General features: G+C 39.5%; 1 pseudogene; it reads left to right on the top strand.

Moving 5' to 3' along the window:
- The window catches only part of LOC127412225 (F-box/WD repeat-containing protein 4-like), a 53,485-nt pseudogene extending 27,300 nt beyond the window's left edge, over positions 1-26,185 (top strand).
- The last annotated feature ends 1,346 nt before the right edge of the window (positions 26,186-27,531 follow it).

Genomic DNA, 27,531 nt, shown 5'->3' with positions numbered 1-27,531 from the left:
CATTAAAAAAAATGCAACTTTTTTAACTTTAAGTTCTTTTTTACTATAAATTATCCTACCTGCCCAGTAGATGGCAATATGCATGAAGAATGCAAATCGGCAAAAGCAAAGAAGAATATTGTGAAAGTGAAAGTGGAGATTGATAGTAAAAAAAGGGATGCATATCACTTCACTTTAAACAACCACTTTTTTTTTGAAACGCCATTTTTGAAGTCTGTTCCACATAGTTAAGTGGGTAAGGGAAGTTTCTGTTGACAGACCCACAACTCCTAGATATTGAGTAGCTCCATATCCCACAATGCAACTCCATTGTGAAATTTCCATTGCTATAACTACCCCACCCCCAAACAACTCTATTGTATGACGGAAGTAAAGGGTGGTCAGTTGAGCAGTTTAGAAAAGTTATATTGAGATTTAACAGCATAATACTTTTAGCTACCTTAAACTGACTGTTTGTTACACAGCCATAGGCTATATGTTAATTGTAATGTTACCATAATGTTATTCCATTTTTGTAAAACTTGATTAATCCTTTCTAACAATTAATTCCAATAAAAAAATATTGTTTCTCACACACACCTATCATATCGCTTCTGAAGACATGGATTTAGCTACTGGAGTCTTATGGATTAGTTTCATGCTGCCTTTATATGCTTTTGGAGCTTCAGAGTTCTGATCACCATTCACTGCATTGTATGCACATACAGAGCTGAGATATTCTTGTAAAAATCTTTGTTTGTGTTCAGCAGAAGAAAGAAAGTCATATATATCTGAGTTGGCATGAGGGTGAGTAAATGATAAGATAATTTTAATTTTTGGATGAACTATCCTTTAAGCTAGGATAGGAGAAAGTATTTAAATGTAAAAAAAAAAAAAAAAAAAAAAGAAAAAAAGCACACACTTGACATTTAAGGAACGGTAATTTAAAATAATTTTCCAGGTTCAATACAAGTTAAGTTCAACTGACAGCATTTGTGGCTTAATGCTGATGACCACAAAAAAAACAAAAAAACAAAAAAACAAACAAAGCGAAAATCAAAGTTACAGTGAGGTACTTACAGTGGAAGTGAATGGTGCCTATTTTTGGTCAATTTAAAGGCAAAAATGTGAAGCTTATAATTTTATAAAATCACTTGCATTAATTCTTCTGTTAAAACTTGTGTATTATTTGAGATGTAAAGTTTCAATTTTTGCTTATTTTGCTTTAAAGAAAAGGAGGAATTTAATTAATTAATTAAAATCTAAATTAATTATTGTGGTAATCAACATTAAGCCACAAATACCGTCGACTTGTATTAAACCCTGAATATTCCTTTAACACACATTTTTGATGATTTTTAAATAAACCATCTCACCTCCATGATGCAGGACACTGGCACACAAATGTCTGTCTCCCGATATTCCTCAAATATGCTGTACTTCACTGCCTTGATGTTTCTGTCTGACCCGTCCCATTTAAAAGGATTTGCCCTTCCCTTTTACCAGTAGATGTAGAATTAGTAGGGAGCACTTGTCTGGTACTCTTCCCTTTTGCATATACTGTAACACACTCATACACAACAGAGCCTGTCATTTGGTTCAGTAAGTACATTTAAAATAAAAGCTGGGTTTGTGTGTGTTTGTTTGTTTTTAGTTTGATGTAAATTATAGAATCACTCCACTTACAGAGACAGTAGCAAAGATGCACAGATGAAATCTTGAATTGTGTGATTTGATCCAAAGTTAATACCATCTGCACATTTCTGATCTTAAGAGAATTAGGCCTACATTTGTTTGGTTTTTCAGACATTGTTTAATTACAGTTTAGATTGATGAGGCCTCACTCAGTTGATCAGATGTGCTTGTCCGCTTTGGCCAATGCAGAAATTCTGGTGTGTGTTATTCACCCAGAGAATTTCTCAACATGACTAATCAATGTCCTTAGCAGAGAATATAATATTTTGTGTAAGGGTAAATGACCTGACAGTCATTATTTTTCCAGAGTTATTAAAAAATAAAATGCATTAAAAAAAGTAAATCATAGAAAAAATTATTTTAATACACATCTATGATAAACATTAAATTTCTACATTTTATTTAGATCATTTTTGTGGGGCTTAAAGTAAAAAAATTTCTAGATGGTCTAGTTGTCCAAAGATGTGTTTGAAAAATTATTTTTGAAAATATTGACTAAGTTGAATACACTTATGTTATTTGTGCCATTCTTGAGTCATTATATTATTATTATTATTTATTTATTTTTTATTTTTTTTGGTCAAATGGTATAATTATAATTATGTTTTATTTTTTAATGTATGAAAACAACACAAATTCAAAGATTACATTTCAAAGACTTCACCCATGCATTTTAAACTACACTTTTAAAATCTCCATTTCTGTATGTAATGGGATAGGCCAGACCACAGGACAGAAGCTCTTCATCTATCTGTATGCCTCAAAGAGCACAGTACACACTAACTCAGTAGTTGCAATGAGCCCACAGCGACCAAGCAGGGGGGAATGAAAGGCACAGGGCGCAAGCGTCAAAAAGAGAAGCAACCCCAAGGAGAAGTGAGAAAGGCTTCTTTTTGGGGAGGCCTGTTTTGTTTAGAGTTGGTGAAGCACAACTACAAAGATGTTGTGGGGTACTACCTTTGAAATTTTCCAAGGAAAATGATTGTCGGTTAAACCGCCCCCAAAACACCACTCTCTGGCAAACGGAGGAAGCATGACCTATGACCCCCTGTATGAAAGTACAGCGAGACATACCCCTCTATACCAACCTAAGCTCACCCCGCCCCACTTTCACCCCCTTTGCTCCACCTCATTCAAGCAAAAGAGAGAGAGAGAGAAAAGTAAGAAAGAGTGAAATTCATGTCATTCATTTTGCTTCTCATCTCTCCCTCTCTCTCTCTCTCTCATGGCTGGGAGGGTGAGCTGTGTCTTAGGAGTCAAGAATTCAATTAGTTAAAAAACAAGAAAGAAAGCAAGACAAGAAAGAGTCTGCAACAATAAAGCGATAACGGACAGAATGTGCGTTCCCACACGTTAAATACAAGACGCTTACTACTGAAAGCACAGCATGGGAGCTATAGCCTCTGACTGCAGGTGGTGGCCTGAATAATTGCAGTCAATATGCCCCTTCTATGCAAGCTTTGCACAAGCAGATCATTACACACATGCCACATACAGGTGTTCTCCAGGCGCATTTGAGATGGAAACTTTTGTTATTCCCTAAAAAACATTTTTGCTTAGAAGTTAGTCTCTGCTTGTGTAATGCACAACTGGCTGTGTTCTCTCTTAACCAGGAGTTAGACTGTCAACATAATGATTTGAACAGTCTAGCTTTGTTAAAATTTGTTCAGATACATTTTAAATGCCCTCAGTACTATATGAGTTTCAGACAGTGATGACTTAAAGACGATTACTTACTTTGTATAACTTTTATATGTTTCCATAGTACACAAACCTTACAGGTGTGTGTTAGGGGTAGGAATTAGAAGATACGATAATAATTCTGTAGTGGATTGCAATTCAAAACTGATATATTACGATCATTTAATTGCTTGTTTATCATTCATCTTCATTGGACTTCGGTGCTTTGGGCAATACATGCTGAACTTCCTGCTTTAATTCATCATAGAGCCATAGAAGTAGCATGGAACATAGACACATCAGTGTCCGATGATAAAAACAACAACAATTGGGAATAGTGTAACTTGGTTCCAACGTACTTATCAAAATACAAAACAATTCTTGCAGTCTAGCTATATGATGGATCTGTAAATACAGTAGTTGAGTGTTCATTGGCCAAATGCCACAGTAGGTTTTGTTTTCTCTCAAATTTGAGTGGTTGTCTGTCACTTTTTTCTCAAAAATATTAATGTGAAAAATATAACAAACAAAAAAAATATTCTTGGTATGAGAATATCAATACAGTATTGTGAGGTAAAATATTGCAATACTTTGCAATATTATATTTATTTTTTATTTTTGCCCTCGACCTCTAGTGTGTCTGAACATCTCAAATATAGCAGCATAGCAGCCTGCAGCTCCAAATGGGAAGAGAATGGGTATTTAAAAAATACGATTGTAAATTCCAGATGGAAATAACAGTGCTAGCGCAAGGGGCGCAGAAATTATCTAGGTCATCATAGCTTTGTGATGCACCTTGTCATGTTATTAGAGACAGGTGACTATTTATAAGCCGTTACACACAAGGCCATGTCTGCGTAACTGGTTGCTGACTTTCTCATGGATTTTTTTGTGTAATTTTCGTCTAAATTGACATGGGGCTGTTCCATTCCACTAAGCTAAAGGTGGTGTGTGGAATGTTCCTTTGACCTCAGATGCAGGGGACATGAACAGAAAGCCAAAAGGTCTGTGAACTCGGGTGTGAGCTGAACGGGGGGTGGGGGGGTGGGGGGTGGTTGGGTAGGAGGGTCGGCATAGAGAGGGAAGGAGAAAGACCCTGTCTATTGTCCTCCTCCAGCCAATATAAATACATCATAACCCTTTTCAATTCAAACATATTTAGAGACTAAGATGAAAGCACTTTAACATCCCCTTGAACAAAGCCAGGGGTCAGCTATAACAAATGAACAACATCCACTGCAAGGCTGATGTATGGGGGGTTAAACTCCCTTTGAACCCTGTCATTACCCATGTGCTTTTGGGAGAAACTGATGCATTCGGATTTAATAGATTTATTGTAAAATATTTTCCAAATTAATAATAGTCAGAATTGTCTAATTCCAGAGGCTATTTAAATTACATTTTAATTTAGGATTTTTTAAATATTTTGTTGATTAGAAATATTTGTTTTAACCCTTATATTGTGTTCTGGTCAAAACCAGAACCAAATATATATATTTTTTTATTTTCTATTTTTTTTTTTTTTTTTTTTTTTTTTAAACTGTTGTATATTGCATCCAGTTGGAATAAAATTACATGACTTTGTTTACATAGGGCATCTGAACACAAATTTTTTTTAGATCATTTTCATAAAATTGTAATGGTTTTATTTCACTTTGTTACACCTGTGGTTTTCCCGGTCTAAAGTGACCGGCCATTGGAAATTAATGGATTAGACTACAAAGTACAGAAATATTAAGTGTTCACGAGCATCCCAGTCCTTTAGATGAGCACAAATGTGGATGTGTGTTTGCACACACAAAGTACTTGGACATGTGTATACAATCACACACACACACAACGTGTGTTGAGTGCCCTTTTGTGCATCGTTTTTCATGTTCACTCGTTGAGGAATATTTCAAGATCTACTTATCATATTATGTTTGGGCTAATTTGAATTGGGATAGTCTGCTTTAGGTTATAATATGTCATTGTTTATGTTATATATGTTTCAGGAAGTAATAAGGAAGAACATGACAAAAAAACACTCATGTTTATTTTATGTGTGCCAGTGGGAATTTCATAAATTAATACTCACTGGAGTTTGGCCTCTGAGTGAAACAAATGCTCATTGCATATTACTAATTGAGATCTTTCCAACAAAATATCACATATGGCTATCTTTTTTATGTTTTTACCAACTCTGAATTTAATAATTGTGGTAACAAATTTGCAAATTATGAGAACAAAACAGTTCTAAACAGTTTTTGTCAGCAAATTTAAAAAGCATTATTTAATTTAATTGCATTGATAAAATGGCATCTATTTTGTTTAGATCAAGCAAGTGGTTATTAATTTATGACATAAGTATTATTATTTATTTAATTTTTTTTCTGCAGGGAGTGCAGAAAAAGCTCAGTTCAATGAATCCTTCTGTCAATAAAAAAATATATTTTTTAAATATATATTAAAACAGAAGTACCCTTATTTGCTACACTTCAATTTACTAACAAATGTACTAACAAATTGATGCTATTTAAAGGGGCAATCTATTAACTATATGATCATCTCTTTAAAAATCAGAAATATTTAACTGACACAAACAATTAGGATCTCAATTGGGATACCAACAGGAACAAATAATTTTACACTTAACTATAATGAAGTTACAACAAAAACACCCTCAATCAAAAACAGCAGCATTTAACTGAACATTTATTTGACTGGAAAAAAGAAGATGTAAAATGTTTCACAGGGACTGTGGTGAATCAGTTTTTTAAATGAAATCTGAACTGTCTGAATAAACCGATTCTCTAAAATTAATCTTTTGATTTTCCAACCAGAGACGAGAGAGAGAAATTACATTCTAGGAGATCATCCTAGAATATTTGATTCCCCTGCTTAAAAAACCTATGCTTGGTAGCTGGTCTAAGCTGGTTTAAGTGCTTGACCCACTTTACTACAAGTTGGTAGGGACCTGTAAGACCATCGTGCTCGAGTGGGTTAGAGTTGGTAAACTACCATGAATCCAGCTACCATGTTTCAAAAACCAGCTTGACCATTTTAAGTTGCTATGACCTGGTTTTTCCAGCAGGATAACCTAAGTTCACTTAGTTGTAAAGTTGCATGCATAATAAAATGTAATAAAAAATATATAGCAATACAGTATTTTATCACAATACATCACACTTCTTGCGGAAAAATTATTTGCATCAGTATTTTAGCTCAAAGCTGTCAATGTTGTTTTTGTTATTGGTTAAAAGAGTACTGTTTGCATTAGGTATGTTAATATTAAACCTTTTCTTTATGTACTTTTAGCTTGCATTCTACCTGCAAATAAACAAATAACAAAACGTCATGGTTACTTTCGTAACCTCCGTTCCCTGATGGAGGGAACGAGACGTTGTGTCGATGTAGTGACTCTTGGGAGCCCCAAACACCTCTGCTTTTTTGAAAAAGGCCAATGGGAATTGGCGAGTGGAATTTGCATGTCACTCCCCCGGACATACGGGTATAAAAGGAGCTGGTATGCAACCACTCATTCAGGTTTTGTGCTGAGGAGCCGAGACCAGGTCCCGGCCATTTCAGCGGGGTAGTTAAGCATTGTGGCAAGAGGGACACAACATCTCGTTCCCTCCATCAGTTACGAAAGAAACCATGATGTTCCCTATCTGTCACTCACTCGACGTTGTGTCGATGTAGTGACACTAGGGGTCCCTATACAAAACGCCACAACTATCTGAACTGTGTTACGTGAACCGGCAGTATGTGACGGGCAGACCGCTATGTGCCTCGTATCCAGCGCACCAGGCCGTCATATAACCTCCCCCAACGTTCTTATGAGCGTTGAACGGTCCTTCAGGAACAAGTCGACTGCCCAACAATAGGGACAGGCTAGCCCAGCCGAGGCCTCTTTTCCTCTTTTTTCTCCCCAAAAAGAGTGGAATTTGTTAACCGACTGGGAACCATAAGTGTCTACGTCGGGGAGTGTCCCTCCCAAGGGGAAGACACCGCGGAGACCACACCCCGCCCAAAAAGAGGGGGGTGGGTATTTTGAGTGGAATACGTCACATGGTCTTGTCGGAAGTATGTCATATGAAGAGGTCCCTTGGTAGGTCCTACCCGAAGGGGGAGGAGTTTCTAAAAAGCATGGCGACCGGGAAAAGATTTTGCGGAAGATATCACATGGGGTCACCTTCGGAGAACCAGCACATGTGGAGCACTTACCCCGCTAAGGGAAGCGGGCGTCCGCATCCTCAACTATCTCGACGATTGGCTAATCCTAGCTCACTCTCAAGAGTTGTTGTGCGCACACAGGGACCTCGTGCTCTGTCACCTCAGCCGACTGGGGCTTCGGGTCAACTGGGAAAAGAGCAAGCTCTCCCCGGTTCAGAGCATCTCTTTTCTCGGTTTGGAGTTGGACTCAGTCTCGATGACGGCGTGCTTCACGAACGATGCTGAACTGTCTGAAGGCATTCAGATGGAGGACTGCGGTTCCACTGAAACTTTTTCAGAGGCTCCTGGGGCATATGGCATCCTCAGCGGCGGCCACACCACTTGGGTTGAGGCATATGAGATCGCTTCAGCACTGGCTTCAGACTGGAGTCCCGAGATGGGCATGGCACCACGGGACACATCGCGTGGCCATCATGCCGATCTGTCGCCGCCTCGTCAGTCCTTGGACCGACCTTGCATTTCTACAGGCAGGGGTTCCCCTACAGCAGGTCTCCAGGTGCGTCATGGTTACAACAGATGCCTCCAAGATGGGCTGGGGTGCCGTGTGTAATGGGCACACAGCCACCAGCTCCTGGACTGGCCCACGACTGCGTTGGCACATCAACTGCCTAGAGTCGTTGGCAGTACTGCTCGCCCTGCGGAGGTTCCAGCCGTTGATCCAGGGCAAGCACGTGTTTGTCCGGATGGACAACACAGCGATGGTAGAGTACATCAACCGTCAAGGTGGTCTATCCTCCTGTTGCATGTCACAACTCGCCCGCCGTCTCCTCCTCTGGAGTCAGCAGCGCCTCAAGTCGCTACAAGCCACTCACATCCAGGGCGACCTCAACACCGCAGCTGACGCGCTGTCACGACAAGTTACCCTCAGTGAAGTGTGAAGACTCCACCCCAGGTGGTCCAGCTGATTTGGAGTCGATTCGGTCGTGCACAGGTAGACCTGTTTGCTTCCCGGGAATCTTCCCACTGCCCGCTTTGGTATACCCTGATGAGGCACTCCTCGGTATAGATGCGCTGGTACATAGCTGGCCCCCTGGACTATGCAAATATGCATTTCCCCCAGTGAGCCTACTTGCACAGACCCTGTGCAATTTCAGGGAGGACGAGGAGCAGATCGTCCTAGTAGCACCCTACTGGCCCACCCAGACATGGTTCTTGGATCTCACGCTCCTCACAACAGCCCCCCCCCCCCCCCGGCGAATTCCCCTGAGGAAGGACCTTCTTTCTCAGAGATGGGGCACCATCTGGCACCTGTGACCAGACCTCTGGAATCTCCACATCTGGCCCTTGGACGGGACGCAGAAGACCTAAGTGGCCTACCACCCGCGGTGGTAGACATGATCACTCAGGCTAGGGCTCCCTCTACGAGATGCCTGTATGCCTTGAAGTGCCGTCTGTTCGCTAAGTGGTATTTTTCCTGACACGAAGACCCCCAGAGATGTGCAGTCGGATCGGTGCTTTCCTTCCTGCAGGAGAGGCTGGAGGGGCGGCTGTCCCCCTCCACCTTGAAGGTGTATGGAGCCGCTATTTTGGCTCATCATGATGCAGTAGATGGTAAGTACTTGGGGAAGCACGACTTGATCATCAGGTTCCTGAGAGGAGCTAGGAGGTTGGATCCCTATAGACTGCACCTCGTCCCCTCGTGGGACCTCTCTATAGTCCTTTGCGGTCTACGGGGAGCTCCATTTGAGCCCTTGGAGTCAGCTGATCTTAAGGCACTCTCCTTGAAGACTGCGCTCACTTCCATCAAGAGGGTAGGGGACCTGCAGATGTTCTCTGTCAGCGAATCGTGCCTGGAGTTCAGTCTGGGTTACTCTCGTGTGATCCTGAGACCCCGACCGGGCTATGTGCCCAAGGTTCCCACGACCCCTTTTGGGGATCAGGTGGTGAACCTGCAATCTTGATGCCGGACACTCGCTAGAATGCATTTTTGCATCAGCATCTTGAATGGGAGTCTGTGCAAAGCCCAGTCCAGTACTCGCAAGTCCTGGATTGGTTGCAACCCACCGCCTTTCTTCAGTACGATGAAGTAAGGGCTGTAGAACCCTTTCTTCATCTCAGCTGGAGGGACAGGCTCTATCACGCCCTTGCGCAGAAGGGTCGCGATCTCTGCACGCAAGGTAGCGGCATTCTCGCCCTTCACCGAGGTGAAGCGGACGCTGCTAAACCTGGGCGGACGCCTGGCGAACTGAATCGCGTAGCCGAGTCGGACGGTCCGGGTCAGCCATTGCAACGGGTTGGAAAGCGCGAGCCGCGCGCCCAAATTCCGCGTCCATTCTAGCCCGACGCTCTCGGCCACCCGGGAAAGCATGTGCGTCATTTCCGCATCGGCCTGAGACTGGGCGACCATTCCCGAAGGAGGAAGCCCAGCCGAAACCTCTGCATTCGACTGGACGAGCCCGCTCTTCGATGCTGTGCTTGAGAACTCATCGTCTTCCCGGGATCCGAACAAGAGGTCGAACTCCCCTGAGACGAGCTGGTGGTCTCATCCAAGTGCCCAACCGGGGCAAGCGAGCATACTGGGGAATGGGAGGTCCGTGGGGGGATACCCAGCGGAGGTGGTCCCATTGATGTCCCCAAATCGTCCCCAGTGCTAACCAACGTGGCCTCAAACCTGTAGGTAGATGGATCAGTGCGGGGAGCCGCTGGGGTGGCTTGCTTTCTTACGAAACCGCAACGTTGCCATGGTCATGTTCTCGCAATGAGGACATGACCCATCCATGAACGATGTCTCCGCATGGGCAGCGCCCAGACACATAAGACAGCGATCGTGGCCGTCAGAAGCGGAGAGATAACGACCGCAACCAGGAATAACACACAAATGGAAAGACATCTTTAAAAAGACGTTCCGTGTGTGCCACTCTTTTTGTGAATGAAAATATACTCTTTTAGAATATATTCTCTTTTTGCACTCTGCCGAAGCGCCCAGGGGCGTTCTCTGCACTCCACAGGTGCAGAGGGGGAGAAGCCGCTGAAATGCGCCGTAAATCCAGCAGTTTTGAGGTGCGTCTTTGGAGGGAATTGAATTCAGTGCAATGAATACAACCGCTTGGCTCCGAAGAGAAAATCTGAATGAGTGGTTGCATGCCAGCTCCTTTTATACCCATATGTCTGGGGGAGTGGCATGCAAATTCCACTTGCCAATTTCCATTGGCCTTTTTTCAAAAAAGCAGAGGTGTTCGGGGCTCCCAAGAGTGACCCCTAGTGTCACTACATCGACACAACATCGAGTGAGTGACAGATAGGGAAATACACTTATTGAGCACTTTAGGAACACCTGCACACCTACTTATTCATGCAATTATCTAATCAGCCAATCGTGTGACAGCAGTGCAGAAGATAAAATCACGCAGATACGGGTCAGGATCTTCAGTTAATGTTCACATCAACCATCAGAATGGGGGAAAAATGTGATCTCAGTGATTTCAACCGTGGCATGATTGTTGGTGCCAGACAGGCTGGTTTGAGTATTTCTGTAACTGCTGATCTCCTGGGATTTTCACGCACAAGAATAAAAAACATCCAGTGAGTGGAAGTTCTGCAGATGGAAACTCCTTGTTGATGAGAGAGATCAATGGAGAATGGCCTGACTGGTTCGAGCTGACAGAAAGGCTACGGTAACTCAGATAACCACTCTGTACAATTGTAGTGAGCAGAATTGCATCTCAGAATGCACAACTCATCAAACCTTGAGGTGGATGGGCTACAACAGTAGAAGACCATGTCTGGTACTTTATTAGGACCATAGTGTTCCTAATAAAGAGCTCAGTGATTGTATATGCAAAAAAAAATTTTTTTTTAAATGTAACAATAATATTTGAGGGATCTTTTAAAAACAGCATATGGAATGCTCAGGCACATTTCTAGTGATGCGTGCAGTTGGTACGAAAAGCGTTTGCGGTGGTCTTGACCAAATATGTGTGGTTGCTTGTGTTGGTTTGGCCCTAACAATGTTGTTACTGTGGAGTTCCTCTCCCAGCAGGGGCTGAATTAAAGTTTGTGTGACCCCAGCACTAATTTCATGCTGCACAGTTCCTCGAATAATGATGTCAGCTGATTAGGTTACCAAAATAGTTTTGTTGGCAGTGAACTCCTGACATGTTCTAATGATCCTAAGGCGTGCTGGGGTTTTTTGGGGCAGAGAAGTTGGGGTCCGGAGTGGGTAGCATGGGGCAGGGGGTTTGGAGGGAGATTGTGTGCATGGTCTTTGCTTTTGGCGGGGGGGGGGGTGTAAAGGTCGAGGGAATGTGGAGCCACATTAGGCGAGAGAGAGGCTTTGACCTTTTACAGCTATAATATCACTAGGAGTCCCTTTCAGATCAATCAGAACTTGTCTGGGAGACAAAAATATATTTAATTGTGGTGTTCTATTTTTCCCTTTTTCACTCGTTCCCTTGTGTTTTTTCACATCGGAATCATTGAGGGATAAGTAATTGAAGTAATAGAAAGTAATAAGGTCTGGGAAGAGAGAGCTTTGGACTTGCCCCTGTTGTATCTTGTGTCACACGGGTTCAAAGGTCAGGCAGCCTGCATATTGTATTAGGGCACACAGCCTTCATTGGGGCAAATGAGTTTACCCAACAGTAAAAATGTTAAAATGCCAGCACTGGCCAGGCGAGTTGAATATGGTTGATGGGCCACTGCTAACTGGGTTGACAGCTGCCATGGCTGTCTTTGCCAATATGCTTGGGCCCTCAATGAACAAACCAACTGAAGCCATCACAGACGAAAATGCACGTTCCCTCAACTTTACTAGCATTCTCTCTTTTCTCTCTCTCCCTCTCTCTTTGTTTTTAAGTTGTTGTTTTTTCTCCTTGGTCTTCAAGCATTCACACCAAAAATGGCTTCATATCAATCTTCGAACAAAGCTGTTTTATTTTACATATGGTGCTGGGCACACATTCTTGAGCGCCGCCATGTAAAGATCATATGACCTGCCTAAAATTACTCTCTTTATCTCGATAATCCCATTTAATTAGACATTTACACTAAGGGGGAAAAAACTAATTTCTATAATGCCATTGTTAACTGAGAGCTGTTTTTGCTCGATGCAGCATCCTCACCGCTAGGTGTGAGCATACATAAATAGCAGTATTACTGAGTGCATCTTTAAATTGTGTGGCACTATTTGTTTAATTTATATTTAAGAAATTAAACTTTTCTCTTCATGCAATTAATCAAGTCCTGGTCTTAAAACAACTGTAATGCACACCTCTTCATTCAAGTCTTACTGTCTCTGCTCACTTGTGTGGGTGTGTTTGTGAGAGCAAGAGAGATGAAGGGTCACTGTCCCTCTCTGTTTTTGTGCTGGGGGTTCGGAGTTGGACACCAGGCACTACAGAGCTTATTCACACAGGCTGGTTGTTAATTTGAGGCCACACTGGTATTCCATTGTGAAGCCCATTTCTTTGGTTGATGTTAGTGGGAGGGCAAAGAGCCCCCTGCTCTTTCTCTGGGTTTTTCTCTGGAGGTATGAAAGTATGTGAGAGTGGGAGATGCAGAAAGGAGATAGTCAGTCAATAGCTTTGTGATTTGTTTGTAGTGTGTTTTTATATGTCTTTTGCTAGGTAGGTTTAAAGCAATAAGCCGTGAGAGACTGTGAGTTACAGTGATTTCACTATGGGTAAAGGATGCTCTTAAGGGTGCCTTAAATCCCTTTATTCGAGGTAAAAATCATTAACACACTTGTGTGGCCTATTGCTTTTATAAAATTGTGGCAACAGCACAATGAATAAAAAAACACTGTTCAGAAAATAGTTACATTTATTATGAATAATTATCATAATGGACCCCTTTTTTATATTTCCGGGCTTGATATGTGGAAGTAGACTATAGCTGGGCTAACTTCTACAGCGGTGAATGGGGTACCGCAGAAAATATATATTTTTGGCATTCCAATTTGCTTCAACAGCCCCAAAAAAAAAAAAAATAAACTCCACTAGTAAATTTTCATAACTTTCCAAAAGAGAGAAAACAATTAGAGAGATGGATTACGGAAGTCAGAAGAGAGAAAGATGCCAAATTTAATGTCACTCACACAGCAGCTGTATTTGAAACTCCATCACAACTATGTTGACTTTTTTATTATTATTAATGCCAGGGAAATATAACAAAAAGAATAATGTTGTAAATTGTGAAAATAGAAAAAAAAATGTTTTTGCTAGAGATACGTTGTTACAGAAATGCATCAACACAGTCTGTAAAAAGGGTCCATAAATATTATTTCACCAATAATATACTTTATTACCCTAACTGTTGGCTGTTTGCAGTTGCCATAGAATGTTTCAACTTGGTACATTAATGTGGAATGTGTGCTCTCAAGTGTTCTATAAGATTATAGTCATTTTACACCAGCTTCTAAATCATCCAATCAGAATGGAGAATCGGAACTATCCATTTTATAATATTTATTATAGAACTATCTGCATTTGTTGTATTTCTATTTTAAAACGGCTTCAAATTATCAAATCAGAATTTAGAGTTAAAACCATCCATTTTATAATAGTACGCATTTATTGCAGGGTACACTGTCACCACACTTTACATAGTTGGCACAGAGACCAAGAAACCATTCTGTCAATGAAAGAGACCATCCCAGCAGGGCATTGAAGGAATACCTGAGTGCTAAAACAGGCACATTCCTGTGTGTTCACTAGTGTGAGGGCTCTATTGTTCAGCTCACCTCCAAACACAATGCAAGGAGCTGTAGAGCTACAGAGCCTCGCCCGTCAATCCCAGCTGTCCAGGAGGGCTTTAATCCCTGACTATCACACAGGTCAAAACTACTGCAGTCACACACCCACCTAACAGCCACCCACCCATACCTGCTCAACTAATTTCAACCTGTCATCCAACTAAAAGGGGTATCAGAGTGTTTTTGTTTCTTTTTCTTTTCCCTCCGTTCCTCCTTTTTTCCCTAGATGCCTCATGAATGAAAACACATCTGTGAAAAAATCCGCTGTCTCAACATACCCTTCAGCCACTCTTTACACCTCGCTACGCTCCATTCATTTTTCAAAATTTGTTTTTAATGTCCTGTGTGTATTCTCTACAGGAGCAAAAATATTACTCTACTGTTACGTCACTTGTTCTGTATTTAAATGCTAAAAGCATTAAGTATACTGGAGAAAAAAATTACTGAGCAAATGTTTTGACATGGGACTGAAGACTCTTAATTACAGATTTTTAAGCCAGGTTTTTATTAATATAAATATTAACAACAAACAAATCCATATTAATTATATTCTGAAGATAATTATCATTATAAAGTTTTGCTATTTTAACAGGCCGTTAAAAAAATAGCCAAACTTGAAATTTCTGTGATTACTAAAGCACACAGATTTTTCTCTTTGCAGCAACTTTGTGACTAGAACAGTCTGCTGTGAGAATTTAGCTCCTCTTCGAATCTGGGACACAGAAAGGTGATTGTAGATGATTAGATGATTTTATTTCAATTTATTTATTTCTAAATACATTTTAGAAATTTTATTTCTAATTTTATTGTATGTGACTATATCCAGCTGTTATATGTTCTAGTATTTGATACTCCTAGTGATTCCCACCCAGGGATACTTAAGCAGGTTCCAGGGGGTATTCAGAAAGATTTTGATTTTGCTTTGTTAAACCTTTAAAGCAGAAATAACGACTTTAACATAAAAAACAAAAGAGTTGACAAAAGATTAAAAACATTTTAAAAAAAAATTGGCTTCAATTAATGGCTTAACACATACAGTTACTTTTTAAAGAAATTAAAACAAAATAATATGTAATAATATGTAAGTTTTTTCAAATTGTGTTGATGAGATTTGTAGCAGAACATATGTGCATAGATACAACAGATGGATGGATGAATGGATGAATGGTTGGTTGGTTTGTTTGCCTATTCATTTTTTAATGGGAGCGGCGGCAGAACAGAGGCAGCTCCGCTTGTCAAGCACATCCACAAGAATGTTTTAACTTTTCGTGGATGCAACATGTAATTGATCAATCAGAGGTAACTTCAATCAACCTGCATTTAGCTTTTAACTGGTTAGTTCCCTCCAAAATAGTCTGAGTGCACTATGAAGAAAGTGAGTGATTTTGCTTATTCACATTTATTTAGGCTATTTACTTAGTGTAAATAGCATCTATCGCTAGCATTTATAGCTGCTGCCTTACAAATAACATTTTCTCTTCGGAACAATTGAAAGGGACTTCGTTCCCATTTTCGGTTACGTTCTGCAAAAAAGTTCGTTCGTTTTCGTTCCTTGGAATGTTTTCAGTCCCTTTAATAATATTAACAATAATGCATAATGAAATCCAAGAATATTAATTAAAAGGTACACATCAGATTTTAAATCAGTGAATTGGTATCTCTGATTGGGCTGTGGAGATACCTAACACAAAAAAGGTTGACCATTACATTTTAAATAGGTTTTATAATTTAATGCACAGGCATCACAAGCATTCAGTTCACTGCAACATGCTTTTTAACCTGTGTAAACCCAGATCGGTAACAATTTGTCAGTGTAATTAATTGCACACCAAGTGACAGTAGAACCTTATCATGATGATAGTTGCTGCACCAGTATCCCGTCAGCTCACAGTCTTTTCTCTTTAGGAAGTTCAAAGCTGACTTAAAAATTCCTGTCATGAAAGGCCAGGCTTAAAGCTGATACAACCAGACTGATTTCTATAATTCCCCAGCTTTACCTGCTGAATTCAGCTTGCTTGCATATTGGCAGGTGAGGGAAAGTAAAAGAGAGGGAGGGGGAAACGTGTGTTCTGGCACCAAATTTGAGATGGAAAAAATTGTGTGGAAGGAGTTGAGGTGATTCCACACATATTTTCCTGGGAATCTTCTATAAAAATTCTATAGAACTCTGGAAAACAAAGTTGAGTCAAGATTAATGTGACCCACCTATGTGCCTGATGATTTTTTATCTGTGAGGCATGGGTATCCGGTGTCAGCTTTATGTACACATGGGCTGGGTTGCTATCAGAATGCAGATGCACACACAGGTAAACAGGCCATTGAATCACCAAGTCAACCAATTAAGGTTACACAGAGGTGTGACAGTCAGTGAACAGCCAACACACATTATTTAGTCTGCCTGCATTTAAAACTTCCATCATTGCTTTGATGTAACACACGGGACAATTTTCCGGATAATATTTTTATATATACGGTATAATACTCTGTGTATATATATATATATATATACTCCGATCAGCCACAACATTAAAACCACCTGAATGTGTCTCCTTCCTGAGCAGTATGATGGCTGTGTGGTCCAATGGTGTTTATAATTGCATACTATTGTTTGTATAGATGAACGTGGTACCTTCACGAATTTGGAAATTGCTCCCAAGGATGAACCAGACTTGTGGGGGTCCACAATTTCTTTTCAGAAGTCTTGGCTGATTTCTTTTGATTTTCCCATGTTAAGCAAAGAGGCACTGAGTTTGAAGGTAGGCCTTAAAATACATCCACAGGCACAACTCCAATTCAGTACACCTCCTATCAGAAGCTAATTGGCTAATTATCTAAAGGCTTGTCATCATTTTCTGGAATTTTCCAAGCTGCTTAAAGGCACAGTTAACTTAGTGTATGCAAACAATTGTTGGAAAAATTACTCATATCATGCACAAAGTAGATGTCCTAAAGGACTTGCCAAAATTAGAATTTGCTAATATTAAATCTGTGGAGTGGTTAAAAAATGAGTCTTAATGACTTCAACCTAAGTGCATGTAAACTTCTGACTTCAACTGTATATATATATATATATATATATATATATATATATATATATATATATATATATATATATATATATATATATATTACAGTTCTGTTTAGGATTTTTGATCATGCTCAGCAGATCCTTGCCAAGTTTGAATTTAAAGAATTGTTCACTCAAAAATTATAAATCTTTCATTTTTTATTAATTTTGTTCCAAATCTGTAGGACTTTCTTGCTTACAACACAAAAGAAGAATTTTAAAGAATTTACAGGTTGCTCTGTTCCATGTGATTGCAATGAATGGAGACTGGAACTTTCAAGCTTCAAAAAGAACACAAAAGCAACATAAAACAGAGGCTTAGCCATTGGTACGGGGGTTGGGATTGCCGGTGGCGGGGAGTGGGGGCCAGGTGGATCGGAGGTGGGATTGGTGTCTGTGTCGGGGGGGTTCTGTTGGTTGTGCTCGCCGGTGGTGGTGGAGCGGCTCCCAGACCTAGAGAGTTGTGTATATCTGCAATCATTTTATTGACTGGTCTAAAATCTCATAAAGCTGAGATAATATTATTATTATTATTACTACTACTACTACTGCTACTGCTACTACTACTACTACTACTACTACTACTACTACTATTATTGTTATTGTTATTATTGTTATTGTTATTATTATTACTACTGCTACTACTACTACTGCTATTACTACTACTATTATTGTTATTGTTATTATTATTATTATTATTATTACTCCTACTACTACTACTGCTACTGCTACTACTACTACTACTATTATTGTTATTGTTATTAATTTACTACTGCTACTACTACTACTGCTAATACTATTACTATTATTTTTATTGTTATTATTATTATTATTATTACTACTACTACTACTACAACTATTATTATTATTATTAATATGATTGTTTCAAATTGTCTTGATATCTATCTATCAGGCAGTGAGTTTATATCTATATCTTTTTCTCTCTCTCCACAACATCACCAGAAAAATGTAATTAATAATAGTGATTACTATTATATCACACTAAATTAACCTATTTCTTAAACTTATCACTGTACCTGTATACACTACATCTATATATTTTGTTGTTGTTTTTTTTGTTGTTGTTGTTGTTTTTGTTTGTTTGTTTGTTTGTTTTTCTTATATGTGTGTGTGTGTGTGTGTGTGTATATATATATATATATATATATATATATATATATATATATATATATATATATATATATATATATGTGTGTGTGTGTGTGTGTGTGTGTGTGTGTGTGTGTGTGTCATTGGTCTCTTACTTTGTATAAGCTGCTGTCTTGTTAATTTGTGTGTTTTGTTCAATAAATAAACAAATTAAAAAAAGCAACATAAAAGTATCATAAAAGTGGCTCATACTACACATGCACTTTGTTCCAAGTCTTCTGAAGCATTACAGCAGCATTACAATATATTTAGTTAAAAAGTCATTATTATTTGATAATCTTCCTCTCCTGTGAGCTGTTCTTTAAAAAAAGTTCCTTTTGTCTTATATGGAAGAAGTCATGCAGATTGAAACTACATAAGGGTGAGTAAACATTGACAACATTTTTATTTTGGGGGTAAACCATTTCTTTAATGCTGTACTACCTTGTAAGGAGCCTTCCATTGATTTGTATCATACACATTATGTGATTTTAAAATAGATGCATTTTAACTCGTAGGACATCATCTTATTTTTAAGTGTATGAAAACACTGGTCCGGTCTCAGGAGCACTATGACCTGTCCTGGAGTGAGTCGTGTTCTCTTTCCTCCTGTCTTTGTGTGGCTGCACTAGGGTCAGTTGTATCCTGCCATAATGTGTTCCCGTCTAGTAATCAGGTGCACCTTGTGTGAGGAGCACAAAGCCACCAGTCACAGGGGGCTGAGAAACCGACTGATGAGTGGAGGGTTGGGAGGCTGACAGGGATGGGGGCTGTGTGTGTGTGTGTGTGTGTGTGTGTGTGTGTGTGTGTGTGTGTGTGTGTGTGTGTGTGTGTGTGTCCGCTTTTATAACATTTCCACCAGCATAAGTCCACCAGCATAACCCTTAGACACCCAGCACAAACATGAGACACATTAGAGTGGTTACATTTACCCTGTTCATGGAAGACATCAGAACAAACAGCCATTCTGTTTGCCACAACAGAGACGACCGTAGCTCTGTAATGTTTTTCTCTTTCTGAATAAAGATGGGTTATGATAAACAGCCAAACATTGCCCAGTTATATTTTTAGCACAAAAATGCTTCACAATTAAAAAAAAAAAAAAAGTCACAGTAGTATTAGAGAGTTAGACTCTGTTATTTGTATGTATATCATTCTTTTAAATATGTAGAATTAACATTGTGTAGTATTTTTACATTCCATTAAATCATCTTGAAGACGCTGTTATCCAAAGTCCAACTTATACGACTTACAAATAAGGAACATCACAAGCAATTTATCATAAATGAGCCAACAATATTCACAGTACTGTAAGGCAGAGTTTTAAGAGTAAGCTTGAGTAAAAAATTGCAGTAAATTTAGATACATTGGTGATGTAAAAACAAAAGCATTTGATAGGTTTCGGAAAAAGGCTACTCTGCCACGCCAAAGCAAAATGCAGTAACCACATATTTTGTCAAAAATGAGTCTTTTAGCCAAAATCAAGTCTTTTAGGCTATGATCTGTCCTGTGACAGACGAGTTTGGCTCAACTATGCTCAGATTCAAGTATATATCCAATCAGTGCATTATCATGTGTGTATGTACTGTGCAGTACATTTGGCTGGACAATCAAAAAACATAGTTAATTTTCTTAGTTTCGATGTTGACGTAGTTACTGCGTTTTGCCATTGTATGATGGTACGGTTTACAGAGATTCTTCACAAACATTAATTTTGATGCCTAACATTTCATATACTATTTTTGCATTAAAACAATCAACAAATTATAATGAGGAACTGCCCTCCATTGTAGAATAAATTGATATTTTATTTTCTGTTCACCATTTTCATTGTGACGTCATTTGTTTTTCAAATAGTTTGTTTAGAAGATAGTGGAAGCACCTATGATCTTGATAGATGTTCTGATTCCTGATTTTTGTTTAGCCTGGGACTTCCAGGTACTTTTCAAATACTTTTGAGATTTTTTTTAACATGGTTTTGAAAGATCGGGGCTCATTTTGAGTAGCACTTGTTGACTGGGTGGAGAAATAATAGAGAAGACGTGTACAGACCGAGATCAGTCAAACCCTCATGTTTCAAAGTGCCACCTGACCAGGCACTAATTACGGCACTATGAGGGAATGAAAGAGTTTGTGTATGAGGGACATAAAGATTTTTCTGCTGTAAGTCAACATATTAGTAGCACATTTTCTTCTGAACTGTCTTTTAAGTAAAGTGCTTGGAAAAAACATACTTGATAATGATCGTGCTCGAAACAGAAGCTACCATCCCGCACAAACGCAGTGGAAACAGACAAATTTTAATTGTTTTATGGAAATGGATATGTGTTCCGCCTTTTTCTCAGCTTAATTAACAGTTCATATTTACCTGTAAATGATGACGCTAAATAAACAACAGTTAATGTCAGTGATAAATGTTTTATGTCAGACTGAATGTATCAGGGTTCCCGAGCTTATGGAAAACCTGGAAATACCAGGAATTTTAAAATTGTGATTTCATGGACATGTCTTGGAAATTGAAGTAGTGACTATACATTTTTCTAGTTATGCTCATCTCTAAAATATTTTGTTGGCTAGAAATTGTTCTTCTTGAGTACAATTTGTATAAAATGGTTTTTAAAAATCCTTATCATTGGTCAGAAGGTGTGGGAACCCTGTAAGTAGTTTTGTCTGAGTCAACTGAAACATTCATTATAAAGAAATCATAAAACATTTCTGATTGCCCAATGCTTCAGTTGCACTGTACATGGCAATTCCCTTCTTTCTTTAAAGTCTTTCTCCTCTTTAAGGTGAAAAGCCTATGATCACCCAGAGTCAGGGACACACAAGTGGTGCTTATAAAGGACCCCTAACTCCTAGCACTTGCCATCAAAGAATAGCACAATTGCCCCCAAATTCTTCACATTTTTTCTCTCAAAGTAAGGGTTAAATGCCTGGACCTACCAAGAGCTGTGTTATACAAATTGCAATCTCATTGTTTTTAAGAGAACGCGTGTGACATTTAAAAGTCTCCATTGTCCTGGCCTATGGCATTCTTTTATTTTCCTCTTTGCTGGTGGTTATTTCAACTGTGGGCTAAATTGGTTAACATGCAGACGGCGCAATGCGATTTCTGTTTGTTTTAGGACCTGAAAACCTCAGCAGGGCTCTTTATGTACCTGTCTCACATCCTTTCAAGGCACTGGCTGTTTCCCATAGCTTCCCTGTGCCAGTTTACCCTCTACACTTAACCTTACAAGAGCGTTAGCTCAAAATGACCTTTTCCTGTGGATCTAACACCCAAAGAAATGTCCTCAACATTGCCCTTTTTCAAAATCCATCAATTCATTAAAGTTCCCTTTCATAAAGTGTGTGTGTGGCCCAAATGGTCAAACAGAGACGGAAGACTATTAGGGAGGCCAGCCCCACCATTTTTCTTGATGGCCCTGAGACCATCACTCACAACTAATTGCAAACACATGACCTTCTTTATAGTGCAGAATAGGGATTTAAAAACTCCCAAACAATATCAGAACATTAAAAAGGGAGGACATTTATTTGCAACTGTCTTATTAGGCTGTTGAGAAGACATTAAGACATAAATTGAGCCAGTTGGTGGTTAGTTGAGAAGCAGACAGTTTAGAGGCCAGTTTCTTCTTTAACCGTCGTATTCTGATCAAGTAGGGCCACTTACTTTGCTGTTATTTTTGACCGGACACAGTACAGGCAGGGTTGGGAGGGTTACTTTTGAAATGTATTCCACTACAGATTACAGAATCTGTAATTTGTAACATATTTCGTTAGATTACTCAAGGTCAGTAATGTATTCTAAATACTTTGGATTACTTCTTAAGCACTGGTAGATTTTTTCACTTGATTTGACTATAAAAACTCTGCCAGACAAAATACACATTAAAAATACATTCTCTGAAAAACTTAAATATCTTATGCAGTGTTGTTTCTAAAACAAGATCAATCAAATTGATCTTGTTTTAAGGATTTTTAGATATTTTTACAGGAAAACAATACAAAAATTATTATCAAGAATAAGATTTTTGCCCTAATATCAAAGGTCTTACTAGAAAAAAAGAAATTATGATCCAACGTGAATTTTCTTGATAAAAAAATATGGTTGTGCCTGGTAACATGTGCATGTAAAATGGCTAGAAATAGCATTTTAGCTCAGCGTAAAGCTGACAGTTTACAAAAGGTTTATTTCTATTTCTTCTGCTCCAAACTTACTTCAAACTTACTTCTCTGTCTGCTCGTATGAATGTAACACATCATAAGAAAGTGTTTCACTGCTGTTCAAATGCACTTTGGATCGCATCATTTATATGTATACATTTTTTCCATCTGAAAGGACTAAATATTAAATGAAACAAATGACAATAAAATGCAAAGTAATCTCTTCAGTAATCAAAATACTTTTTGAATGTAACTGTATTCTAATTACCAATGATTTAAATTGTAACTGTAGTGGAATACAGTTACTTATATTTTGTATTTTAAATACAAAATCCCATTACATGTATTCCGTTACTCCCCTACCCTGAGTACAGGTATAACTTTTTTGGATTTTGTTTAAGAAATGATAACATTTCTTCTTCCCTGAAGTAAAAACAATACAATTATACACTTATTTCGGGATTTTATGTATTTAGATAGCAAAAAAAGAAACGTCCCTTTTTCAGGACACTGTATTTTAAAGATAATTTTGTAAAACTCCAAATAATTTTACAGATCTTTATTGTAAAGGGTTTAAACAATGTTTTCCATGCTTGTTCAGTGAACCATAAACAATTCATGAACATGCACCTGTGGAACGGTCATTAATTAAGGTCACAGTTATAAAAACTTAGAACACTAAAGAGATCTTTCTACTGATTCTGAAAAACACCAAAAGAAAGATGCCCAGGGTCCCTGCTCATCTGTGTGAACATGCCTTAGGCATGCTGCATGGAGGCATGAGGACTGCAGATGTGGCCAGGGCAATAAATTGCAATGTCCGTACTGTGAGACGCCTAAGAGAGCGCTACAGGGAGACAGGATCGTCCTCACAGTGGCAGACCACGTGTAACACCTGCACAGGATCAGTACATCTGAATATCACACCTGTGGGACAGGTACAGGATGGCAACAACAACTGGAGGTGGAGGGATACCATAAGAATTGTCACCGGTGTGAGGAAAGCAGCCACTTAGATATCCTTGGGATATGATTGGTAGGCCTAGATAAGCTCCTCCCGAACTTCTGTTTTGGAACTTCATTAAATCAATTCCACAGATTTCTGCAGACTTTCCCTTAAAATCAATGCAGAAAGGCAAAATAATTCTGCAGAAAAGTAGAGCACACAAGATCAGCCAGTAATATTGAGTACTTTTTTGCTTGCGCTTAAGCATATCCAGAGGTCATAGAGGATTAGGTTGAGGTCAGCTGCCTTTTGAGGAGTGCTTTAAAAGGATGTAGAAAATAAAGCATTTTCCCTAAGCAAGTTTGTCTGTCTATATTTGGTGGCTACATTGTTCGTGTGATCACTTTAGCAGATTGAAACAATCACAGTTGCCCCCAACTTGTCTGTTAGTGACCTCTCAGCTTCCACATGTCTGAACATTAGATGTCTCCTTCGGCAAGAGCTGCAAAAAAGCCACGATAGGGCCCCACTCATTGTTTTGTAATTTATAGTTTTGGTTGCTTAAAGGAGGAGAAGGCACACCACACTTCTTTAGCTACTGTTGGTGTGAACTTGTGTTCGAGACAGGAAGAGTGTCCATTGTGAGTGGGGCTGGCAAACACACTGTATATATATTACTCCACTGGGACAGTCCAAAGGAGGGATGTCGACTCACTCTCATGTCTTAATTAATCTGTCTATTTCACCCTCTAACCTTAATAAAACATGCCATCACTCTGGTAAATGACTTCTATACTTTGAGTTTAAATTGAATATAAATTTTTCCTTAGCATCCCTCTAACCTTGTTTCACTTAATCAAAAGCTCTTGTTCAACCAGCGATTGCTCCCTTCGCTGTGATCAGACAATGTTTAGAGGAGAGACAGTCTCACCATACGTTCCCAAACAGCCACACCACTGTAAGATCAGACGCTAGGCCGGCCATGGAAGAACAAGGTCGCCTGCCATGCAGATGCAGTAATTTAAAAGATTATATGGTTATCCTCCATCCTGTAATCTTCACAGGTTCTCTCTAAAAAGGGGAAAAAACATGGGAATCATAAAACCTGTGACCTAACAATTTAAGAATCCTGGCTGTTTGCTGTTATACTTGGAACAGTGCTATTACTGGCTTTAAAATCAGAGCACAGATGTGAGGACTTTTTTTTACGACACTTATGTTTCTCACTTCGCGCTTTGACATTTGCAGAGTCCCAGGTAGACGCCGGACGTGCTGTCCTGAGCTGAGTTTAAATTTCCTAAAGCACTACAGTAAAATATCTCATGCAAATTGCAGTCAAGAGACAATGCTTTGTAAACAAATGTTTGGCATCAATTAATTGATTGTCCTCATTGTTTAGGACTGTCATCAGTTCAAGTTGTTGATACAGTGTTATTTTAACAGCAAGGGGTAAATTATGAGTTCTTGCTTTATGCATATGCCCAAAGGCTAGAGGAGAGATGTCTTAAGGCCCACTGGGGTCTTGGCCTTTGGTTCTGCAGGACTATCTTTAAAGAGCCTGTGTCTAAGAAAGAGACCCCCCTTGTCTCCCCCAGAGCGAAGGTTGGGGATTACCAGTCTGCCCTCGGTGAACAAGCTCACAGGAGACCTCAAACGTGGGGGGCGGTCGCTATGGCCATTGGTCTCTACTAAATGGTTGCTATGGACCAGGTATCAAAGGTCCACAAGTCGCACACAGTCACGGTCATGGAGGGGATTAAATAGCAACAAAGAAATTGTGATTCTACAATAATCTGGCCTCTGCGGTGTGGGTGGGGGGGTTGGAGAGCGCTGCAGGCCCATTCGGTCTGTGATCATAGGACCGTGGTGCTAGCCCAGACAGCCCCCCTCTACCCTCTATCTGTTTCTTTCTCCTCCTTTCTTTCACTCTTCTCAGTTTTCCAGCTTCTTTCATTCCCTCGCGGATATCTGGGAACTTACCTTAACGCCAAACTAATCTGCCCTGCCAGCCCATTCAAAGGCAGAAAGGTGTTTACTTTTTATCTCCTTGGCCTAAGACTTAATTTTAGTTTTTTGTGGTCTGTAGTCATTGGAAACATAGGAATATAGTGGGATTTAAAGGTAATGAGAGATTAAGTGAGCAAATGAAGGTGTTTGGTTTGACTCAAGTGAGAAGTGAAGACTATAGATGTTCCAATCTCAACAACAAGTAAACACAACCTGTTTTATGAGTCTAAAGTCACTTTGAATAAACTGATACTCAGATGTGAGACAAAGATGACCTCACTTGTCTAGTCGCTGGAATGATTGGCCTCCAAGCATACGTAATTCTCTCTCAGGTGCTTTTTAAGTCCTTGTCTGTGTTTTTATTATTGTATTAATCTTCTTCAATGATGTTTGACAAGGTATAATTTGTAACTATCTTCTCTTGTCTCTCGTTCTGTCTCCCAGGTGTTACCTGGTGTCGTGTCTGGGTACAGAGTTCCGCCGCAGTGCAGGTGTGTTGGATATTGTCTATGAATCTCCCTTCCAGCTCCTCACCTGTGGATATGACACCTTCATCCGTTACTGGGATTTGCGCATCTGCTCCAGGTAACTGCAATGGGTCTCCGTATGAAAAACCCTGGGTGGGAACATGCCAAGACCTCCAATAGAAACATTTCTGCACTGTTACGATTCAAGTTGAATTAGGCTTAGCACTTACATAGACCTGTGCTGTCAGCAGATTTGGGCTTGTCTACAGAGAGTAATAAAGTTAGCCAGTACATCTTAGAGCACCTGTGAGGAAGAATAGTGTTCTCTGTTAATCTAATAAGCCCTCCTGTGCATAGAGTACCGTTTAAATAAAAAAGAAGCCAGACTTGAGCCTCATCTTGGGTCTGTGGACACAATTGTTCCTCTGAGAGATTGAAAAGGACCCCCTCACTGAGAGAAGCTAATGCAGTGGGACTCACCCACCCAAGTCCGCGCAGGTTTGTGGCCATATTGATGTGGTGCAGCATGTCTCCAGGGCAACAGGGTGGGTGCTGGGGATCAGCGAGTGGCTTGTGGGGTGGACTGGGGCTCTATGTAGGGCTTTGGGGAGGGGGCACCCTCACAATCGTATATGGGCAGTCAAGTAACACAAATCAGAGGTGATAGAAAGAGGGCCCTGGAGAGTTTGGGGAGGGGCAAATGTCCCCTTTTAAGATATCAATAATTACAGTAATATCAGTCAGGGTCCAATATGTGGTACGTCTTGATTCAAAGCAGTTAGTCATCAGAAAGTCTTCACCGTGTTTTAAAAAGAGGGCACTTAAATTCTGTCATAACTGTAGATGATGGGTAAGTGTGTGAAACAAATTTTTTTATTAATTGTGAATAATTGAGGAGCTCTTGCAATATAATTGCAAGGGTATTATCACTAAGGGTTTTCTTAACTTGAAGGGATATTTCACCCAAAAATGTTCTTCCAAACCTGTACAAAAGAAGATGTTAGGCAAAATGTTAGCCTCAGTCACCATTCACATTCATTGCATCTTTTTTCCATACAATGAAAGTGAAAAGTGAGTCTCCTTTTCTGTTCCACAGAGGAAAGAGAGTCATATTGGTTTGGAAAACATGAGGGTGAGTAAATGATGATAGAATTTTCATTTTTGGGTGAACTATACTTTAGGAATTTGTTGCAACAGAATGAAAAAATGTGAATGAGATATAACTGACTGGAGGTTTGCCACAAACCTCTCCTGTCTCAAAATCAGCAAAATCATCTACAATTGTTCCATTCCTCTTTAATTAAAGGTGATCATTGTCTGTACATCTTTGTGCATCCATTCATTCTATGTTTTCATTTAAATAACTAGGTGATGTTACTGTCATGTTTGTGTTGATGTATTTGTGCATGTGTGTGTACACATGTGCAGCACAGCGAGATGCAATCCAGACATCTCCCGCACGTTCCTG

Source organism: Myxocyprinus asiaticus, chromosome 21, assembly GCF_019703515.2.
Source record: "Myxocyprinus asiaticus isolate MX2 ecotype Aquarium Trade chromosome 21, UBuf_Myxa_2, whole genome shotgun sequence".
Classification (NCBI taxonomy): Eukaryota; Metazoa; Chordata; class Actinopteri; order Cypriniformes; family Catostomidae; genus Myxocyprinus; species Myxocyprinus asiaticus.
This window is presented reverse-complemented; position numbering and strand designations above follow the sequence as displayed.